Source organism: Fistularia commersonii, chromosome 8 (genome assembly GCF_037954325.1).
Source record: "Fistularia commersonii isolate RoL2024-O1a breed Wild chromosome 8, RoL_Fcom_v1.0, whole genome shotgun sequence".
Classification (NCBI taxonomy): domain Eukaryota; kingdom Metazoa; phylum Chordata; class Actinopteri; order Syngnathiformes; family Fistulariidae; genus Fistularia; species Fistularia commersonii.
The window spans coordinates 10149961-10174000 of record NC_141291.1 but is presented as its reverse complement, the minus strand read 5'-3'; the positions used below and the strand labels follow the sequence as shown (position 1 = coordinate 10174000).

Sequence of the window (24040 nt, the reverse complement as noted above, 5' to 3'; positions counted from 1 at the left end):
GTCACACTTCTTATAGAAACAGAACCATTCACCCTTTCAAGACCAACAACTATTCACTCTCTCTCTTTCTCTCTCTTTTGGACAGCGGGAGAAATCCAGAAAACCCGGAGGAAACTCAGGCAGACACAATGGGAACATAGAGACAAAACATAAAAAAGCCTACTATCCGAATCAAATCAGGGACTTTCTTGCTGTGAGGGGAAGGAAGTTGGCTCTCTGTCACTGTCTCCCTTTAGGATGATAATTCTTGAATTTATTGTTTAATTAAAATACATTCGGGGACAATCTGCTCAAAATTTCTGTCTGTAAAACAGACACGTGATTTTGAAACAACCAGGCTCGGCTGAACGCCATCACAGAAGAGAATAAATGCATAGTAATGTGACAGCCAGTGATCTGAGGAGGAACGATGAGCGAGTGGTGAAACTCACACATTTGAACTTATGTATGAACGAAACCAAGTCTTGCCTGAGAGAATTCAGCTTTAAAAGTCCATGATGCACAACTGATAATGGGATTAACATCAGCATCTTTTAACTCACGATGATAAAATATCAATATTATGCAGCCCTGTTTACATTATTCTGGATTTTCTTGCGCGTCTAATTGTACAGTAAGTCATTTGGCCGCTGGCAACATCTTCACGCTCCTCAGCTGAAGGGCTCACATATCCCACAACTTGCACTTACTTCAAGTCATCTGTACTGTAATGGCATTCTGGTCCAGTGCACAAGTGCACACTTGCCATTATAGCTACAATGTACTGTACCATTCTTGCTTGAATGCACATTCTGAGGCGAATTTCCCTTTTCTTTCGTGTTTAGGATGATGCATCTGCACAAGAAATACACTTTTAGGGTGATTGGACAGCATCTCATTGTACATATATAAACAAATATATATTGATAAATATATATTTTGTCTCAGATTACAGTTGTGCATGAGCAAATCTAAGCTGGCCATGTAATGTGTATTTTAATTTTAACCAACAGTGACCTTTGTTTGTGCCACATGTATTAGAGCGTGAGCAGACCACTCGATTAAGACTTCAAGTAAAAGCCTGAGTGTCGGTTGCTCCATAACACATTTCTGTATAGATAGGGAAGTGGAAAGGTTGTGGTTTTTGCAGAAAAATCCCAGCTTTTTTGCTGCGCAAGTTGCATTTGTTTTATTTTGTATATGTTAACACGCTAATAAATAAGCGCAAAAGCAAATTAAATTTTACATGTATTTGATTTAACATTGGGCTGTGTGTGTGTAACCACCTCGCGCTGCGGCAGAGCCTCATTAAGTCAAAATCACAGTTTGATATTCACAGAAGCTGTCAGCGCGTTGACAGCTCTCGCCCATTCACGAATTGACCTATCTACCCTTTTAAATACGCCATGCACATGAACATGGGCAAAGGAGCTACGTAAACATTCGCTCACAGGCAGACACTGAAATGTAGATCTGGGACTCAGCACACACACACACATCTCCATCTGGTGGACACTCTTGCGCTCCCCAAAGGACTACGCAGTCATTACATCAATGTGTACACACTAGACGCTGTATCCCATTAACTTGGCACCAAAAGTGCGATTATTCACAACAGTCACAACAGTAATGCGATTAATCCAGCACGAGCTTACATAACCAGAAGGCCTATGTATATTAAATAAAAGAAAAAAAATAGAAGCCTGGGCCCTCTTAAGAGTCTTGTTTATAAAGCTTGAATAATTTTTTATGAAAGTGTATTAACTGCAGTAGTCATTGTTGTAGAACATCTAGGTGTCATTTTGTTGGCAGCTGACATGGGTGGGTTTGCTTTATGGTATAGAATTAACTCTACATGCGGCTTACACACGTCACATCACATACTATATGCATGTGTTTTCAGTGCTGATTTTAAATTAATGTGATGAAGTTACTAAATGTATTGTTGCATTTTTTATGAAACTGGTTTTATTATCAGGGATGTGCCCCCCTATGTTGTCCTACATAGTGTTTGAGGCAGCACTCCTTGATCTCTACCTCAGCTAATATGAAGTGAAGGTAGTCAGGCTATCAGTGGGGAATTTGAAGGGATTACACATGCTGAACAAAATAAGGCTTAGGCAGAATACTGTCTTACTGTGCATGCACGTTCACACACACATATACACACACACACGCGCGCGTGCGTGCGTGCAAACGAAATATAATGTAATCCTAACAGATTCCGTTACTGGAGTGATGTATGTGTATCTAAGCATTTAATAAAACTGTCTGAATGATCCCAGACCTTAGCATTGCCTTTTTTTTATCTTTATCCATACTCAGACCAGGGTTTTACATTTGCAGGTTCCGGAAAACATCTCATCGGTTTAATAAAGTTTGTGAAGTTGGGGGTGTAACATGGAATCCCAAATTAAAACAGTTAAAATGCACAGCAATACTGAAGCTCTGAGCTGCATCGTACAGTTAACTCTCACGGACCGTGCCAGAGGATCTTGGAGAGGAGTTTAAACGAGTTGAGTGTTATAGTTGGCAGCAAGTGCAGTGATTACATAATAGGCTCGGACCAAAAGTAAGTCACCTGTGTGTCACCTATGTGGAAAGGCCAACTGTACCTATGTGGGATCCAGGAGCAGCGTGTGATACAGTTTGGGTGAAGTTCAAATAAAGGTGTCTCTACTGGATAGAAAAAAAGAAATATTACACTGCGATTACACAGAACTGATGTACTTCAACACAAACCATTATGTCAATTATTAAAATCATGGTAAAATAAAAAACAAAACAAAACAACTGATAATAGAGAAAGGTGCGCTTAAGGGCGTGCCATCATGATGGCATCTTTTCTGGATCAGATTTTCTTCCTTTCTTCAGTACCCCCCTCCTGCCGCCACCACTCTTCCAAATGTGAAATACACACAGCCAAGCAGGCGTATGGGCACATATTGGCTATAAATAGCTCAAAACATTAATGTGTGCACTTAAATAAGAACTAGTGCGAATGATCTACATTCACACTATCCCGACCAAAAAAAAAAAAAACACACACACACACACACACAATATGACACAAACAACAGGGGACTGTCACCAATTCATATGCTAATAAAAGTAGACAAACAATATGGAACTGTTTTCTTACTGAATAACTGAATCCCTGCGTGCTTGTGAATGATATCAAGGGAAATAAAAAGGAAAATATTTCATTTAATGGATGAGGGGCGGCTTGAAAAGGATGTACTCTCTATCTCGAGCTTACACTTGGGAGGAAGTTGCTGTATTGGAGGCAATCTTGCAGTGTATTGTCTGCAGAATCACAAGACTTACACCTAAGGTACATCAAAATGAAATACAAGCAATAGGTACTTTTCCATGAGGTTGAGCAGGAGAATAATAATAGTCTAATAAGCAGCTGCCCTGTCTTGTTAACCTGATATTTTTTTTACTTCCACCATTATTGAAAAACAATTCATTCCTCTAAATTTCACCTGAGTTGAACATTGTGCATCAACACAACTCACTGACAAGCCTTAATAGCCGCAGGCAGGAGATTTTAAATCATTCCAACAAAATCCACCCTGTCTTGTTAGGCAGACATGTTTGCAGCTGTTAGAAATGTGGAATACTTGATTATCTAAGTTGAATTTGTGCATCAAAATACCTTGACTTTTTCAGATGCAGTGTAGAAGTTCCATCAGGAGGATTACCCAAGTGCAAAATTTCTCAAGACATTCCATCATCATGTAATATTTTTTGCATGTCATTATTATTATTAATATTTTTAATTTATTTTTTTCACAATTCATAAATTATCATAGGAATGAGAGTTTGATAAAGATGAATCAGTGTCATCAATGCCCTTTCCAAAAAAAAAGAAATTATATAGTTTTGCCTGGAAAAGACGGCCATAGACGTTTTCTTAAAAAACGAAGTATATAACCTAAGATTTGTTCTTCTTTAAATGATATATATCTACAAACACACATTCTCATTTGCTTACCCAAACTGAATTAATAATTCCAAATGATGTTTGCTTGGGGTACAATTAGAGGCAGTTGATGCATCCCTACAATGTGGTCTGTCTTACATTGGACTTGAGAGTAAATCTATAAAAACACAGTGATTGTTGGATATCCTGTTACTCCAATGGTTTCACCATAGACAGATTATTCATGGGGCACCTTAAAACCGCTGGATATGTTTAGGAGCAAGGAAGTTATGTTTTCAGTATCTTTCTGCCGTAAAATACATTAGTGTCCTCGTTTGTGGTGTAACATTCCTCCAGTGTATTCACATTCCTCCACCAGGGTACTTATATACTCGTAATTGTTTGAATGAGAAAAAGCCAAATGAGATATCAATACATGCCGGTGTCATTTTTGCATAATTTGTTCCACCAATTTATCACATGGCTTGCAACCAAAGGAAAGGCTTTTTTTCCTTTTAATCAAAATGTGCATGGAGGGTGTCTTAAATTATAAGAAATTTGAAAGCAAGGGGGACAAAAGCCAAATTCTGCTTAAAAGGCAAGTGTAGCCAAAAATATGAAAAGAACAGGTTCAAGAAAGCTGCTTCAACACGGAATTTGCCGAACGCACTCCTGAATCAATACATTTTGTTTGGTGGAAACTGGGCATAAATCAAAAAATAGCACTGGACAAACGGGAGAGGTGCATCTGTTAGACGACAGCCTTCCACGACAGTCACACACAAAAACACACACAACACACTGGTTTCCCCCCGCCTACACATCAAATCATCATGACAGTTACTGCTCATCCCGCCGGCTGTCTCCACATCAATGTTGGCCCAGATTTCATCAGATTATACAAATGACATCATCAAGCATGTTTGCTATTCAGCATTGTGCATATACGCTAGTATTTTGTCAACGCATCACCTTTGATGCAATGTTAATACACTTGTGTGAATCCATATAGTCTAAAAGGTCTTGAAAAATAATCAGAACAACATCAACATTCAACAAACAAAAACACAGTCAAACATAAACAAGCTTTGGCTCTTGTATTGTCCTAGGTGCTTTGGAGGCTTGCATGCTTCACAATGCAGAAACTATATCTTTTGTTTTGAAGGCCGGTGGTCTTCAACCACTTTTATGTGCACTGGAATTCACTAAACATCTCATAGCCTCACCATAGCATTTGGCTAAACAGCAATGTTGGCGGTTAAAATTCTACCAGAGCCACACATTTTACTAACTTAATAGTCAATGTATTGGCTGGGTCATTATAATTAGTGCCTCAGAAATAATATTGCTAATTTTTTTCCAACGAGTGCTTAATCGGATCCCCTTACAATAATAAAGAAACGAGCATCTTCAGTGTTACTGTGCTGGAAAAGAGGGACATCGGAATTATTATATTCCTCAAAGCCTGAGTGGGCAGACCCATGCATGTGAACATTGTCAGCAATTTGAATAGTCGTATCGAGGTAACTTTTGGCTGATAATTCAGCAAAGAAATAGAATATAAGATTTTGGGGGGATTCCATTTGATTTCACCCTCAGCAGAGGCCTCAGAGGCATCTGTACTGTAGGTATCATATAAACACCACTGATATAACCTCCCCATAAAATGTATGATAATTAAGGCAGATATAAAGTGTGAGAAAACTGTAAGAACATCTTTTCTCACTTGTTGAAGCCTGAGAAAATGCCCTGGCTTGTCACAGCTATCCAAAGCTATTGGCTGGTGATGACCCTGACTAAGCCATTTTCTGCTGCCTGTGCACTCCTCTCACTCTCTGCCAGAAGCACCAAGGAGATTTGGATGTCCTCACAGATGCCAGTATTTCATGCTTTCGACACGCAGGCTTTTGCCGTCTGTATGCCTGGCAGCATGGAAAGCATTTAGGAGGAAGAAAAAACTGCATCCTCCTCTTGACAACTTGCTAATTACACAACAAAAGCTCGCACGCCGTCCATAATGCATTGGATACGTCACATTCCAGAGCGACAATGCCATTAACCGATTTGCTTTCTGATCTCAAATTATTGGGTAAATAGGTGTCCTTTTGCATTTTCCACTTGTTCTTTTTCTTGATGTGGCAAAACCCAAAAACAGGACAAACATGTCAAGAGACACAGACCAGAACCTTTGAAACTAAAATGCCAAACAGAACCAAATTATCCAAAGTGTAAACTTCAATGAAAGGCCTGTGTGAATCAAGTCAGGGAGGAGGAAATGAATATTCAACTGCCGGTGGAGATAAAACACAGAGGCCCCAGATCCTCTCAGCGCTGTCAGGTGTTTCAAAGGTTTGACATTGATACAATGTTCGATGTAAATCACACCGCCTACATGCTCATTGGAATATCGCATTAAGAAAGTGAGGCGTCCTTTGAACCAGCAGGGATGTCCGTTTTTGCCGGAGGTTTAAAAGAGATCACTCATCATCAGCGGTTATGAGACGTTTCATGTATGAAGTAAAAAAAATTATCAAAAGACATTAAGATAAAAAAGGGAAAACTATTAATTTTGTATTCTATAAGCCATGCTATAGGTGTGCACCATCTATCTGATTGATGCACCATCTATCAGACGGATTTATCAGCCTACGATGCGGGCTTTTATAAGGGGAACCGAAGAAGTCCGAATAAATTCATTCATTCATTATTTGCGCCGCTTATACTGCATTCTGGTTTACAGGGCTGTTATTGAGTGAGAGGCGGATTTCAGCCTGGACCGTTCATCAGCCTATCACAGGGCCACATATAGGGACATACAAACATTCACTCTCCCACTAACACCCCGAGGAATGAAATCCTCATCCTTAAATGCAGATTTATTTCTTTGGCTTATTCTTATTAGTGATATTTGTTTCAAATTCTGATTTCGATGTAGTGATATGGAACACGAGGAGCAACAGGTTATTGAATTGAGCATATGAAAACAATATGAAATCCAGTAGTTGTCATATTATCTAAGGCATGGGCAACTTTACCCAAAAGGAACAAGTATGAAATCAATAGAAGAAACATAATGCAAAATTATTGACATGAAACCTTTTCTAATATAATCTGAAGAGCGCTATCTCTCGAGCATATTGTAGATAATGAGTGAAGTACAGTAGAATCCTAGCTTGGAAGCATGGAATCTCACACCCCTAATCACAAACAAATGAGCCTTTTCAATCAAATTTTGAATGGACCTGCAAACAAGCCTCAATGTCTGAACACACAAACATAGCTAAATGTGAGATTGGTGTTTGTGTTACTGATCTCACCAAGCACTACAATATGGCTAGGTCAACGATCTGTACAATCCTGGCTTTACTTTTGCTGATCAGTAACAGAAACAATAACTAAAGTTATCTTTTTCCCACAAATAAAGTTTCCAAAGAGTACAGTATGTTTATGGGGGGCAGGACAATGTATCAGTGGGATTTACCTGATTTCAATGGGGAAAATTGATTTGGTTCGCGAACATTTCGGTTTGCATGCTGAGTCAAATAATGAAGTAAATTCATAAGCTGAATTTCACTCTATATGATTTCATGGACAGCACTGTCAAGATTGATTTTTTGTTTCTTGAGTAGTTACCATCCAACAAAAGACTTTTTTTAGATTTGTGTGAAAACAAGCCTCAAAGACCATACTGTTTAGAATTGAGATTTAGCTTGGAGTATGGCACTCAACAAAATTCATTAATCACCATGCTGTAACGTATGTAATCCTGCTGACAAGCAAGCAGAAAGACAAACATGAGTGAGAGCATAACTGTCATGGTGAAAATAATTTTGTTTCTTTTATACTTTGAGAGGGATTTTATAGAAAAGATCAATAAAACTAGTATCTAGTATCAAAAAATTAGTATCAATAAAACACTGTGTCAGTGTTTGCTTCTGAAATGTTCATAATTTATCATCCTCAGGGTTAGGGGGGGATGCTGGAGCCTATCCCAGCTGCCATCAGGTGGGAGGCAGGGTACACCCTGGACTGGTCGCTAGTCAATTGCAGAGCCACATAAACAGAGAACTTTAATAAGAAGTTTAATAACAGGGTATCACAAAAAGATGGTAGTCCAAGCTACTCTGTATTTCCTTGTGTGAGCAGGGTGCTTTCCATTGTGTGTGTGTTTAGAACACGAGGTCTACTGCAGAAAACATTGTCGAATGCATGGGGAGCTGACCGTGGTGCTGAAACTCTCCTGGTGTCACTGGCTTGTCCTCGATAAGATTCATACATCCATTTGTCTGTCTGTCTCTCTGTGACCAGAAAAAGCATGGGCATATACTCACCAATGGCATCAGTTGACTGGGTTTCAGCCAAAACCATATTTTTATCTCCCTGCAAATCTGCTCTACTGAATTCACTCCAAAACAACTTTCATTGCGTATATCTAGATTATCTATACTAAAAATGCGGCGTCTGTGAAAAGGCTCAGTGAGAATGCGGTGGTGACCTCGAAAACTGGTGACCATTAACAGGATGGGAAGCTAACTAATTCCACAACAGCCCGTTGATTGCTCAGGCAACAGAGCCAGACCGATGCCTGACCTCCAGCTGTCTGCCCATTTTGGGCTAAATTAGTAAAAAAAAAAACAAAAAAAAACTCTCTCAATTGCACACAGGCAAAAGCTCAGCGCTTTTTGACCTTTTTCCTCCAATGCAGAGGAAATTATGAACAAATGTAGACTCTAATTTTCTCTATCACAAAAGAGTGGGCGAGAGGGTTGAGAGAGGTGCTGGAGCCTTGACTTTCTGAATCGCTCACCTCCTGTGCCTGAGATTTTTTTCCCTCTGCTTTTAGGACTTCCAAACTAAAGAAATATTAAATTTAAAAAAAAAAGTAAAAACAGCTTGTTGTCGATGCCTGATGTTTATATAGTGAGCTTCAACTACATTGGATGGTTTATATTCATTGCTGATATTATATTATTCATATGGCATCACTCCCTGTTTGTATGATCAATATTAAATAAATGACTAGCTGGCTCAAAATGAATTAATCTGTACCAATTAGGATGGTGGTATAATAGATTTTCTTCCTCTTTTCTATGTGTGGAAAATACCAAAAAAATCTATAAAACAATTATAGACCTTCACTTGCTTTTAACTTCAAAAAATTTAGAGCATATACCTGTATTAATCCTTGAGTGGCAAAGCACTGGAGTCACATCACTCACTCTCTCCACAGGACAACGCAGAGCTGACAGAGCTATGTACCGTGGAAACTGTGTCAGGATCCTTTGGTGTGTAAAACAGTCCCTGGCACATGGCTTTGTCCAATAAGGCTACAAATCCTAAAATGCTGTTGGTGCACATTATAATCCTGGCTGCAGATAAAACCCTATACAATCACCAAAATTCAAGGTGCTCTCGACATTAGCGTCATCACTTCAATGAAATATAGGCACACTATACCGTTTCCTTATTCTCTATATTGCTGATTCTGCACGAAGGCTTATGGTGGGGGTCCCAGTCAATGTCCTACAGGATGACATTGGGCGAGAGGCGGAACTTAACCTGGGCCGGTTGTTGGTCCACTACCAACATGCAGAGACATACCATGATTCAGGCTCCCATTCATACTTATGGGCAATTTAATGTAGAATGCTCTTCAGTCAACCGACTGCATGTTTTCAGACTATGGACGAGAACTGGAGAGCCAAGAATGAAACCACACAGGCAAATACAGAACACGGGCCAAAGAAAGGTGGAATTTGGAAACAAATTGCTTCTCAAATAGGAACATCCCTCTTTTGTGATACATGGACAAATGACTAACGGTGTTGGGTACGAATTTGAACATTTTGTTTGGGAGTAATGCCCTGTTTTAGTGAGAGGCTTCGACAGGCTAGACAATAAAAAGACTTTAAGCCAAGCATGAGTAACAACATCCACAACAACTTGTATGTGGACGCCTGCTGCTGCAATAACAGTCCTGCTGACAAAGCTTAAAAGGGCCTTACTGTAAATAACCTCCCAGCACGTATAAAGTGGATTGAGGCCCCTGCTTTTCTTCAAACTCGAAAGTCAGATTGGTCAATCTACCTTTCAGCAGCCCATCTCCTCCTATGATTCAGAGGTAAACGGGGGAAGTAACAGCAAATATCATAATTCACTCATAAAACACAGCAACCAAGTTCTTGTACTCCTTTTATCATGCATCTAAAAACTCAATCAATTGGGTATTTAGGCTCAATAACAAATTTTTGAGGGTTTGTTCAAAGTCAGATTTGTGATCTGACTTTTGCTATGATGTCATCACACAAGTAGAGAAAAAAAAAAGAGGAAGGCTAGAGAGGTAGTTGATCTTCAATTTGTCTGTGACCTCTGCAAAGCAGAAGCTGCTATTGTCTGCTTTAGCCAGTAGGCAAATGCCATCCCCGCCTACAGAAAGATATGACGTGATCATTTCACTGATACAAAAGGATGGTCAGAAATAGCCTTCATGTCCAAAGAAAGAATAAATCCAGACTTGCTTCTTCTTACCATTCATTGCGGTGGACTATCTTGATTATTGAAATTATGGTCATGAGAAAGCACTCTGCTCCATATGTAAGGATTCATTCTTACTTGCATGCTGAACGGCAGTGGAACCAAGACTTACCCAAATGAAAAGAGTGGCCTGTCACAAGCGGAACAGTTCAAAACAAAAAAAACAACCGGATTACTGTTTCAGAAAACTATGAAAACATTTCGATTCTACACAGTCATGGACAAAAAGTCTGAAAGGAAAAAGTTCATGTCCGTTGAATGGCTTTATGTGTTTTTCTTGGATTGCAACTTTAAAATTCAGGGCAGGCATTTTGTAGCCATTAAGGAATTATATCTACTTTTGGGGTTTGGTAACTCATTGCCTTTTAGCAAATTTGAGGAAGGTATGATGGGAAAGCCAGCAGTCATCAATGTAATTTGTGTTTTTTTTAACAAAAGAATCCCATTAGGTGATCAGGAGATGACACATTGTCTAACTCTGAACACACAGATAGATTGGTAACAGTGTGATAAAAGAAAATTCTCTTCAGGAAGCAGAAAGATAGTCTGTGTGGTTGAGAAAACTGTTGTGGAGAAGAAAAAAAAAAAAGAAATTTCAGGTCACGCTAGATGATTGGACATAAAGGGCCCTGACTTTCAAAGTCCAACAAGCTGTTTTCTCGATTTCCTCTCTTCCCTTCCATGCCTTCTGCATTGGCATCAGTCAAGAGTTGGCTTTCCAACGCAGCTCCATTCCGCTGACTCCGTAACCCCCCCCCTCATACTAGGCATCAAAAAAGGTGCCCAGTTTAGAATTTACTTCAGAGACAGAAAACATACAGACAAACAAGCCCACTTTTCCCGAGATAAAGTCTGACATTTAAATGTCCGGTCCAATTGCTGGTTCTACAAGTGAGCTTTTTTAAGCGCTGCAGTGCTTATGGAGATTTTTTCCCCCCATGGACCAGGGTTCAAAACAATATTGTGCTGCTGGATGTTGAGGTGATACATGTCCCGAATTGTTTCTGGTTGGTACCCGTGGGGCTCATGTCACTGCTTTGGCTCTACAGGCTGAGCCTGTTACAACTTTTCCATGCAGTGCTGTTCAGCTCGGAGAACTTAAAGTTCAAGAAATAATTCTCACTGCCTCAAGTCTGAGTCACCATGTATGATCTGGTCTCCAATGGGCATGTACTCAGGAATTTGAAAGTAAATCCCTCCCCAGTAGGCCGTGTACAAGCAATAGAATGGCAATCAACGACAAAAGGAAGTCAATTGAAAAAGCGTCTAGGGGTCCGGTTGAGCTGGCATGTGCCGCAAAGAGAGGAGCAGATCGGGCAAAGAGTAATTGAAACTAGTCAGGAAAGTTACCTCATGTTCATTAGAAATCCAGGTATAGTTGCAACGTGGTGCAGTGCTATTTGAATTTTAAATCTCTCTCAGATTCATTTCATCGGGTTCTCTGCCACTGAGAAAACTAGTTGAAGTCAACAATCAAGCTGCTGAGGGAAAAGGATGAAAGGGAGACTCATAATGAGACGGGTAATGATCGGTAAAAGCCTTGGAAGGTGTTATTTCCACTTTTTTCAACAATGAGGACTGCTTGAGTAATAACGATTATTCTCTTGGATAACTGCTTTCTTCCTATTATCACAGGCGCTGGGGAAAAATTAAAAAGCGGGAAACAACACAAAAATTCGCACATTTTTTGCTTTGCCCCGAAACACTATGAGAAGACTGACAATTAATTCTCACCTCATGTCATGGCAGTGTTTTACCGACACCTGTGCTCATGTGAAATCAATTTGGCCTCTGTAATCTATATACACATAATCTGACAGAATAATTGGCAGTGATTTATTGGACTGTGCCAGAAAATGTGTCTAATAAGGGGTATTACAAGAGTGCAGGAATTAAATAAAGGTAGCTGAAACTAAATTCTACAAAGGGTATGATATAATAACAACACATGGCACAAAGCATTGTGGCAATGTGGGTAATGAAGTATCCTCCTTGCAGTTCATTGAAATAACAAACTAGATACCAAAATGGTCGACACTGGGAGATGAAACAGAAATGCAATTAAAAGCAAAGCTGTTATATCTTGGCGCTTTGGTCGATTTTCTCTTCCTTGCACTTGTTTTCGTGCAAAAACTACCCCGAGTACCACCACCCTGCATTCACGCATTCACACGTTGACACACACACACACACGCACGCACACACGCACAGTCGCCATCTGTCATGCTGTAACCTCACCAAGCTTGCTTTCCCTCCACGTCCCGCCTGGACACATGCTCACTAATGATTCCATAACTTTGTTACCACCTCATTATGGCCAGTTAGTAAGCACCACAGCTAGATTTACCACTTTGTAATGGACAAGCAGGGCCAACTCATCTGCTTCACAGCCGTATTGATTCAGTGTGCTGTGACAAAAAGACCAGTTGAAACATGCGTGGTTGCAACACTGACCTCCTCCTGCTCTTGAGCTGCTGCCATCATCAAATCCATCTGCCTCTTTCCCTCCGTACATCTGATCGCCCTGTAGTTATGTCTCCGATTTTTCAAGAACACACATTTCCAAGGACAGTTAGAGGCGTTAGGTTGTTTAAACCTACAGAGGCATTTCTACCAATCAACAATCACTGCATACAAAATATCATAGCGGAGTGACTTGCCAGGAAATGAAAGCAAAAGCCAAATCTTGAAAGAGCAGACAGGAGCGGGGGAATACGCGACAGTGTCTTTTCAACCCAAAACTCACAGGACAGTGAGTGAGGATGAGACATTGTGAAGTCATTGTCTGAGGCAAATGTCTTTATACAATATCTGAATCATATTGGGAGACAGGAGAAAGCGGTCTATAATGATGTTGGAAAAAGAAACATTCACCTTTTGCCAAACTGCTACCTTTCACTGCAACCGGAAAGCTCTCGGGGGAAGAGCGTCAAAAGATATGCAGTTCAGTCAGGACTGAGCTGCTCGCGCTGTCTGGGGTGAAACAGTAAGCTGATAGAGGTGGAGACCCAATCAGATTAGCAGGGAATAGAATCAGCTTGTTGAAGGTGGGCTGAATGGGTTAACTAGCATTTAAACTAGTCTGGTGACCTTTTGGTTAGTGGATGACCAGTTTGTCTTTGAAGCGGATAATCCCTGAAACAGCTGGAATTAGAGGCTAACAAAAGCCCCAAACACAAACACACGCACATGTGCGCGCACACACGCGCACACACACACACACACACACACAGACACACACACACTAACACACACCGCTCCTGTTGCACATATACTTCATTTTGGGGTTTTTTGATACGGTTGCAGGGCTTCATGGCTTTTCATACATTGTGAAGTACAATCACTACTTATACAATATGGCTACTGAGCTGCTCCAAGTCATCATGAGAAATCGGCTTCCTTGCCACATGTCAAAGAGATAAACTACAAAAAACATATTTTCTATCCAAGACCAGTTTCTCCAAAAGATGACCGTAATGTGAATTCTTCTATCATCAACTAGTGTGTTTCTTGGGAGCAACACATTAACCATCTCCTCCTTGTTCGTCTGCTCGCGATGCCTCCTCGTTCATTGGCCCTTGTGCCTGATTTAGCCAGTGCCTTGGGCCTGCAGCAACTGGCAGCGGTATAGAGGGCCATGTAAATGTCACCGTCTCTGAGGCTGTGCTCTGCGGAGCGTGAAATGAAATCTGGCAGAGTTTTAGGGCCCTGTCTTTCCTCACATGGACATTCCACAGTACATGGGGCCTATATAAACCTCAACTGCAGGATATGGACCCCCATCTCCTTACTTTATCAGACATTTACATGGCAGACAGAAAGTTTTCCTGTCACTTCTGTGCTGCAATAAACATTCCTCCCCCCAGATGAGAAACATTATTAGAGAATAAATTATTACCGCTGTGGAATCAGTTATCTTCACTAATCCAAACTAATCCTATGGATCATGCAAGCATATCAGGATTGCTGTATGTTGTACGCGTGCACTGAGGAACATTAAGATAATAGAACAAGTGCACTGCATGTGGAGACATCTGAGGACATATCTCATTTTTTATATCAAGTGCTGCGAGTGCAGTCTCTTGTGGAAACCAGTAATAAGCACCATATGCAGACGGACAGAAGTAGATGAACATGTCGGTGCAAGAGCTTTGATATCAGGTTTCCATTTCTAGGTGATTTGGCAAAGAGGTCTCTCTCCCTCTCTCTCTCTCAAATTAAATTCAAAAAGAGAGAGGATTTTTTTTTTTTGACCCAAAAACAACAACAAGAAAAAAATCCCCACTCATTCATCTGCCGCAGGTCTGATCTGATCTCACAGGATCTTGGTGTAAAGTATCGGATCAAAGTTAGCACATGCTGAGACCGGAGGAAAAATGAGCAATTGCTGCAGCAGACTCTTGTTTTGACATTCAAGCCACACAGGCCGGGCCATTCCTCGATTAGTCTTGACAAGAGTGGTGTCAGCTTTAAGATGAGCTCAATAAAAAAAGAAATGGAATTTAAAAAAATATAACCAATTCAGAAGCAACAAGATCAATTAAAGACTATCATCACAAAATTACCGCCCTTTAAAACACCTATTGTTGAAATGACCCTCTCTTGCTTATTGTCTCTTCATCTCTCAGCCAGGCACTTAAACCCAGAGTTTAAAATAGTCTCTTCAGTGCCATTAAGAGCTCTACCTTTCCCAGCTTATCTTGCGCGGCGGGTTCTTAAATAAATCTCTTTGCTTTAAATAAACAAGAGCTCTGCTTGCAAAGGCTGTCCAGGATGTTTGTTCTGAGACATTGACAAGCATATGACAGGTAGCACTTCTGACAAAAGTCTATACATTGAGGAATAAATGGGGTGACCATTCCTTTATTGTTGAGTGATATAAAAAGGAAATCCAAGGCCCAAGGATTAGTTATGTCCACCAGCTTTGTGAAACCACACTTTCCCATGAGCTTTTAAAATAGTCCAATGTAACTGTGATCACATCCTGCTGCGTGACAGTGTCCAGCCAGGGTTGGGAAGATCTTCGTCATGCTCGTGATTCATTGCCATCTTCCTCCTGTCAAAGTCACTAAACCTCGCCAAGCCAGCTGCTACTGGGCACAGAAGAAGTTGTGGCATGGAGAGATGCTGGCAGGTTCAGAGAAGCCTTCTACTGCTTTACCAGGCCAACCTTCATCAAACTGACAATGTGAGTAACAAGCTGCCAAATGGGCTGCAGGACTAATATTTGATGAAATAAGCCCCGATAGAAACGCAAGGATATAAAATCTACTCTTTAAATCATTTTTTGCAACTTTCTTGAATTGCACATTTATACTGTTGTTGAGACAACATTGGTGAAATCTTGACATTTTGTTTTCCCTTTTTTTTTTAAATATACAAGATTGGATGCTTCACTGGAATATACTTCTTTAATAGATATCTATACACTATCTCACTTGTCCTGCACACAGAGATACAGGAGTCAATACCAACTGTCAGTGGCTGGGGGGCAGGTTACTGGCATGCCAGACTGGTCGCCAGTCGATCACTCTGCCACATATGGAGTCATATAACCATCCACCCTCTCATTCACACCTATCAACAATCTTCTGTTTTTCTGCTGAGCTGACTGTGCTAAATAAAGCACAGTCTATATCAAAACACGTTATGAGTCATATTTACTTTGTTGTGGCTATCCCATAAGAACTTTGAGCAGCATCTGTTACTGTTTGTTTGTTTTTGTTTTAACATTCCCAACTACATTCTCCGTCCATACATCTCATACGTCAACAGAGTAGAGCCCGACTGGAGACAGCCAAATCATGCACTTCAGTTTTGCTTTTTCAAATAATCAGAGGAAGTCTATTAGAGGCATGTTTCCAAGGCAAAAATGAGCAGGAGAAAACAAGAAATCTCAACATTAAGTCTATAAAATAAGCTCCAAAAGAAATGACCGGTACCAAAATTTCCCTGAATGCAACTCGACAGCATTTTTTCACAAGGTGTTAAACATCTCAAAATTACACATTTTCCAATGCAACTGCTACCAAACAACGCTGCCTTAAAAAATACATTAATTTGCTCATTCATTCTTTCATTCATTATCTATATCGCTCATCCTGCACTCTGGTTTGCTGGAAGGGTGCTGGAGCCTATCCGAGATGTCACTGAGAGAGAGGTGAAGTTCAGACCGCCGGATCACAGGAGACATAAAACCATTCACTCTCTCATTCACACATCTAGACAATTTAAAGTGTTTCCTATGAACCTACTGCATGTTCTTGGATGGTGAGAAAACCATGCAGGCACGAGGCTGTGAGGCAGAAGCGCAAACCACCATACTGCCTACCTTTATTTGGTAAATAGAAAATTAGCAACATGTTCAATACTGTTTTTGTGCATCCAGTTGGCACTACACAATGCATTACCGAGGTCAGGGAAAGATGAAAATGTTACATAAATTTGTCTCTACAGTTTGTGAGGTGATGAGGCACAAATGGAAGCTGCTTCTTGTTTTGATGATCATCTCAAATATATCAATGCAAATGAAACAATACATCTAGATTTCTCTTAAACAACAAAGTCACAAAGACAAACTCTTTAAAAGGAGTTGATAACAGAGGCTATTAGCACGTCTCGGCAAATCAGATTAAAAGTCACGAGTCTATCTATTAATTGCAAAGATATTCACCCCATTAAACAATTAGTACATTCTAAATGTACCATTAAATATAAAGGTATTTTGATGGATCAAATATCCATATCAAATAGGATACATTATGAAACACGGCTGCTTATTTTAGTTTATGTTTAACAGGGTATTAATATTCATTTCATATCGAGGAGCTTTTCAATTTATGCTTGGGACTGTTACTGACAGACAAATGAAAAGTGATGCAGGCTGTATGGTGGCATATCACAGCAGTGGATATTGGTCCTTGGAAGAAGCCAGCATACTATTGAGGATTACCTTGCAATCATCCATGCACACCATAATCTTTGGCGTTTCATGCCAGCACTGTAAGATCTTGTCAACATCCTCTCAAAAGAGGAATCACTCATCTTCTGGCACTGCTGCCAGGCAAATAGACAAGCCATTTAAATGTTCCTAAAGCATAAGATAGGATTCCGTGGCTCTGCTATACAAACATGTTAACAGACTATAGTACATAGAAATGAGCATCCACACGTGCACTTGTCAACCTTACATTTTCTATATTTGTGTTTACGATTGTTATTATAGTGAAAAAAAATCATAAAGTGAGGAGCATGGACACTTCCATTTAAATTTTAGCATTTTAACAGGATGGCTCAGATTTTTATGCAAAAATCTCTTTCATTTCCTTAAATATGAACACGCAAAGGATACACTGTACATGTGACCAGTAAAAACTGTGGTACAGTAATTCATTGAATTCAAGTTGTCTAACACAAACACGTAAAATGTACATTTTAAGATATTATTTATTAAGTGTTGGCTGTTATATGGAGGCAGCTGTGGCTCAGGTGGGGGAACAGGCATCCCCTCAGATCCGAAGGTTGGGGGTTTGATCCCCAGCTCCTGTTGTCTGTGCACTGAGGTGTCCCCAATGCAAGACACTGAACCCCAAGTTGTTCCCGATAGTCCAGTCAGCGCTTTGTATGACAGGTCTCACTATCAATGTGTGAGTGTGTGTGTGCATGGGTGAATCTTATCTTAGTGTAAAGCCATTTGAAAACACGAGGTGTGAAAGCGTGCTTTAAGGTGAGACTATTAATTCATCATCTTGTACATTACAGGATATTATCATTTGTAATATGCACAGCATTCAATGTTCTCTGGACACCAGCATCTGATATTCAAAGTTGTAAAAGAAATGTTAAGGATCAGGAAAAGCATCTTGTGTGGCCGAGAGCATAGGTTATAAGGCAGTTAAGAAGGATCCGTTCAGAACTTGCGAGCCACATGGAAGGCCGGTGTGGCTGTGAGGGTTTTCGGTCATCCAGTTCATTGTTCTCCTTGTCAAATCTTGTCATTACAAAACCAAAAAAACATAATGCTTTTCATGAAAATCAATTTCATGGTTCAAAAAAAAAAAAAATCATGTGTTGTTCCATTTCATTTAGATAAATACAAAATTAAATTTGATATGAATCCATTGACAACAAAAAGGTAAAATGGGTTGCTTATATAATTAATAACAAGATAAGGACATTACAGTCATAACAGATGCGGCTCTTTGGTTCAGCTGTTCATCCGTCTTGCACCTAATAAGCTCGGTGTGGACTTAAAATGGCATGGTAGAACAGCCATTGGCGGTAACATTTGATTTATTTTAGTTGGAATGAAAGGAAGAGTCTATTATTACATTCAATGTCATTGTTGCTTTAGCAGTAGTCGCTGTAAGTTATCAAGAAGTCAAATGCATTCCCTACATCCCTTTCTATACACATATTTGCATATTCACAAGCCACTACTATAGTCAGTGAAGCTCGCTTCAATTCATCCATGATGAAAAATTATGTCAACACTTATTAGATTTCAAGTAATCTGATCCAAAAGCATGAGTTTGTGAGTGTAATCCATTTCGAGTCAGTGATTTCACCACTCAACCGTAAATCTACAACTCCCAGATTATTGTCCGTACCATTTCTGCAGGTGACCATAAACATGGCATTGGGAAAATCCAGAGGGCCTTTCTTCTGAGAGGACTTTATCCCTCGGGAAGATGCTCATCTCCCATTAGCAGTGAATGTCAGAATATAGGAGGCTTTCCACAAGATTGTTTACGCAAGTGTTTTTGAATGACAACGGTAATGGAGGCAATTGTGCTTTCACCCCACACGTAAGTTCAAGTCAAGGAAATTGCTTAGCATTCAGCAGCTGATTCCTGTAAAGAAAGGGATATGCCTCTGTCCTGGGGGTGGGAGGGGGGTGTTGAGGCAGTGCACCCCAGTGTCTGGCCAAGGGCCTCCCTGGTGGATTATGTTACCCAACAATGACAACAGCCTCTCACAGTCAGAGCACGCTTCAGTAGCCAGAAGGCACACAAACATGCATCTCGTCCCCTTCTCCCGCTCTGCCACCAGAAATTACATTGTCCCCTGGCAGATGCAGGTCTATAGTGTATCTTCATATCCTCAAATGAGTGTCCCAGATTTTTTTTGCGGTTAGAAGCAAATAAACAAGCATGCTAGCGCTCCACATAGCATGCTGTGGCGTGGCGTCACGCATAAAATAGGAACCCATGTCCCTGCATGTTTGCCAAGACAAAACAGGTGAGACTGCTGTGACTATTACATCCCCCGCAATAATGAAATATGGGCAAGATCTGGGAATAGACTATGCTGCACGTGCTGTTTGTAAAGACGCACACTATGCAAACACACATACGCACAGAGAAAAAGAAAAAAAAAAATCATCCGCAGGCATCGACTGAAGGTAGACCTAAAGGCACAAGCTGGAATGAAGTGAGGCTGTAAGGTTAAACACTAATCAGCATCCGAAATGCAACAGCAGGAGACTCAGCAGGATGCTGTATGTACACAACAATGACATCAGTGACTGTCATATGCTTTGCCTCGTGCTTCACTCGTAGCCGAGTATCACTGCAAAATGGATTCCCATCCAAATCAAAATGGGAAAAAATGTGCCTTTTTCATTCAATTTAGATGAGCTATTAAAGAACTAATGAGAGGGGCACGCTTTTCCTGGTGTGAAACTCTTCAAAAGATGGATAATCTCTGCAGAGGGGGATTAGAACATGCATTCAATCAGTGGTTTCCATCTTTATTTCTAAGTACAATCAGCCTGGGTTCAGGAAGCCCTTTTGGAGACAGTGGCGTGCACACTCCTCGTTGAGGTTGCAGGTCTGGGGGCATATGGGCTTCTTCAAGGGGCTAGCTCTCTGTAGAGCAAACATTTGGAGGGTAACACCAGGTTTCATGGGGGTAGCTTGCAGCTTGCTCAACTCGCTTCCTGAAGAAAAAAATAAATGAATCCATGGGAGAAAAGACGGGGGGGATTAGGCAGGGCTACTGACTCTTCCCTGTACGACCAGCTTAGCAGCAATGTGTGAGGGAGTGCATGGGTTGAGATTAAAAAAGTGAGCAGGAAAGTCCCCTCCAGTCAATCCAGGAGATCTTTTCTGTACCAGGTGAGGGCCTTGAAAAAAAGTGTGCCAGTGTATCATCACTGATCCATTGCGATGTAACAAGACATAGTGGGACCTGATGGGGCTTTGCTCAGTAGAAAATTTACAGCATAATTAAAATTCAGCACAGAATAGGAACACAGCCTGGAACTACAGCACATCAGAGAATACCACTATAGCTGACTCATCAATGCTGTCATCCACATTCATCATAACAACCCGGCTGTGACTTCTGCTCTGAGATAATTAAACCTGAGGGGGACAAGTTATGAGTAACAGCTATGTCAACAATGTGCATCACGAAAAAAACACATTTGGCGTCATCACCCCCTTTTTTAATGTAAACCCTCTGGGTTTTTGAAAGCAATATTTGTGCCACTACTACTCCAGTTTCCTCCAGAACTCGGGGGTCCTCACATGCGATGCCCCCTTTCCATTTTTTTACCCCCAGTTTGAGATTTATATTGCTTCGAGCTAAAAATAGGATAGAAAATATACAAATGATGTTTACCAGACTGTCTGCGAAGACACAGTCGTGTCCGGACAACACTATCTGCATAATAACCTTGGTGTAGAGATTTTACTAGGTATGAAAGAAGTGGGAACAATTCCAATTCTAAGCACCTACAGCTCTTATCTCTCGCCAAAAGCACCCTGAATATTATACATGTCAATAAATAAAGAGCAGAAGCTGTCTCAAAAGGTATTTTGTAACGGAGCAGATCTCATTGCAATGCTTAGTTTGGCTCAACAGCAGTGCAGCATGGAGTAAGAGAAGCCCTCTGCTAATTGACAATGGGAGAGAGAGAGAGAGAGAGAGAGAGAGAGAGAGAGAGAGAGAGAGAGAGAGAGAGAGAGAGAGAGAAAGGTCCTTGAAACAGTAAATTCTAACAGTGCCATCATGCGAGGAGAACCCTGCCAATGTTAGATATAAAATGAAGCTAACGAAGCAGGTTGAGTGTCCAGCTCAGGGTCTGTCATCATAAGAGGAAAGGTAGCTAATGATCCCTCCTTCTCCACAGTTGCATGAGGCCACGGCGGTCTGTCATCGCTAGATGCAGAGGGGGGTTTGCAATGGGGGAGGGGAACGGGGGAGCAGATGCAGTGCCTTGTGTTAAACAAGGAAAGCACGCACATTTACGGTTTAAGGAAGTGACACGGGCACTTAGGGGAGATCAACAGATTGCGGACTCGTTCGCTGCCCCGGTGAGATAGGAGAGTGCCCTTGCAAAAAGAAAAGGGGGAAAGGCGGTCTGCCTAGCAAGGCTGCAAAGCTTTTCATTGAAACAGGCAAGAAAAAGAAGATTAGGGGAGGGGGGATGACATTAAATATGCTTCTTGTTCTTTACCCCATTACCTGTGATCTGGAGGCTCCACTGAGCCTGATTTTCAGCATTATTCCTTATCTGTATGATTAAGATGCGCTTCAATTGTTTCAGTGGCACTTCTGCCAGTCCAGTAAGTGTTTCTGCCTAGTTGGCTGACCTCTTAGCCTTGTAGCCTTGATCCATCTTGGCATCCTCTGATGGAGTCAGAATAACAAATGCATTTTCTCCAACAACCATCCCACATTCAAACATTCACACACACTCACACAGAAATATTTACCATCCATGCAAACAGCACATCATTCATCCACACCAGAGGCCATTACATTGACAAACTGGTTTGCATTTACATCACACGAGTGATCGAACACTCTACGGCAGGAGTGAGTGCAGAGAGTAAATTACAAATGAAAGGTTGTGTACATGCCAGATAGATTTCACAGGCTTACTACTTGTGGCATGTTTTAATGACTGGATTCACACATTCACTCAGGAGATTGATTTTTTTTTTTTTTTTTTTGCAAACCACACGCAACTCCGGAGACCATGTTGATTTGGAGCAACAAGCCCAAGCAAATGACGGATGATGACGCATGTGGCCCTTTTTTGTAACCACAAGTAAGTGTGCAAGCCTTTGCGTCAGTGAGGAAGATGTGGCACTCCAAGCACATCCTATTGGCCACCCCGCCCCCACCCACCCCCACCCCCTCGTCCCACAAGTGTCAGAGCCCAGATGATTCACAATATAAAGAACATTCTCTGTTTTTGTTTTTGTCTTTTTTTCCTAAAGTAGCACAACATTTGTCACACATTGTCATATGCAAATACTAAAGACGCAGGTCCGTCAAAGCGCACAGATGGGACGCGTCCACTCCCCCCCCCTCCCCCGTGTCGTCACCTCTTGCGCAAAGTGGTTTTAAATCCCAACTTTTATCAAAGCAAATTACTTTGTGTCATCTCAGCCCCCCCCCCCCACACACACACACACACACCGCCACCACCATCGATCTGTGAGAAAGTTATGGAAATATGCAGCAGCGCGTTTAGAGAAAGGGAGAAATGCATGAGGACGAGGCTGCGTAACGGGGGCTGGAAGGGTCCCTCGTTCCGGCGGATGAATGGATTGTGGAGGATGACAGGTGCAAACAAATGCACGAATCAGAGGCGCAGGGATGAGAGGGAAATATTTGCGCCTCAGACCCCCGCCTCCCTCCTTACCTTATCAACGCAGGAGAGCCACTGTCACTGCAATAATCCCCAGAATCTCGCAGGAGTCGCGTCTTTGCCGGGGAGTGACGACCGTCGGCTGGTAGATCAGGTCACTGCTTCGGTAAGATCCCGCACACTGGCGCGTCCCTCTGCATGGCACAGTCTGTTTGGCTGCAGAGGCATCACTGAACGTATGAGACCGCTTCACAGGAGACGGCGAGAGGGAAAGCCCGACCTGGAATCTGCTCTTTTGGATTCGACAGTGGATCCGTTCAACGTTCCATGCAAATCGATATTGTTCCCTTGTGTCGCGATGGTTTTGGAGGAGCTGCCTTCCTCTTCTCCCTGTCGTCGTCAGGAGTGAATTCAGCCCTTGAAAAGAAAAAAAATTAAACGAAATTAATGCATTTGTATAAATGCAAGGGGCTTTTCTTCTGCCCTTTGTACAGATGTACAGTTATAAACAGATGTGCAGCTTAACAGATGCTGGAGTCACTGCATTCTATTTTTCCCTTTATTCACAATTTGTTTTTATTTTTAATCTTATATTTCACCTTCGTTTTTATAGATGTCGGATCTACTCTAGGTTGCTATGCTACCCCTTCTACCCTCCAGTTGCTCCTTAGGGAGAAGTTTCTCCCTATCTGATTCTACATAACAGCTTTAGCGCTTCAGTGAAATATTTTCATACACTTAATAACTCATTCTATTTCTCTCTTCCTCTCTTGGTCTACCGCAACTGGTCAAGACAGAAGGCGGCCTGCATAGAGCTTGGATCTGTCCAAGGTTTCTGTAGCATTCTGTAAATCATTTAAGAGCGTGGTCCCTCTTCATGGGAACTGTGTTATGATTTGGCATATAGATAAAGTCCGACTTGACTATTTTGGCTATGTAAATATCCTAATATTGACATTTTCTCAAAAAAAAAAAAAAAACGTTTAAAAAAA

General features: G+C 41.2%; 1 protein-coding gene across 2 annotated transcripts in view; it reads right to left on the bottom strand.

Moving 5' to 3' along the window:
* Window positions 1-23463, bottom strand: part of dlgap1b (discs, large (Drosophila) homolog-associated protein 1b) — a 90211-nt gene extending 66748 nt beyond the window's left edge. The window contains exon 1 of one of the 2 annotated variants that reach the window (XR_015106517.1): window positions 23103-23463. The gene's annotated coding sequence lies outside the window, so the exon portion shown is untranslated. The remainder of the gene's footprint in view (window positions 1-23102) is intronic. The other variant, XM_086151088.1, reaches the window with a different exon arrangement.
* Window positions 23464-24040: the final 577 nt, after the last annotated feature.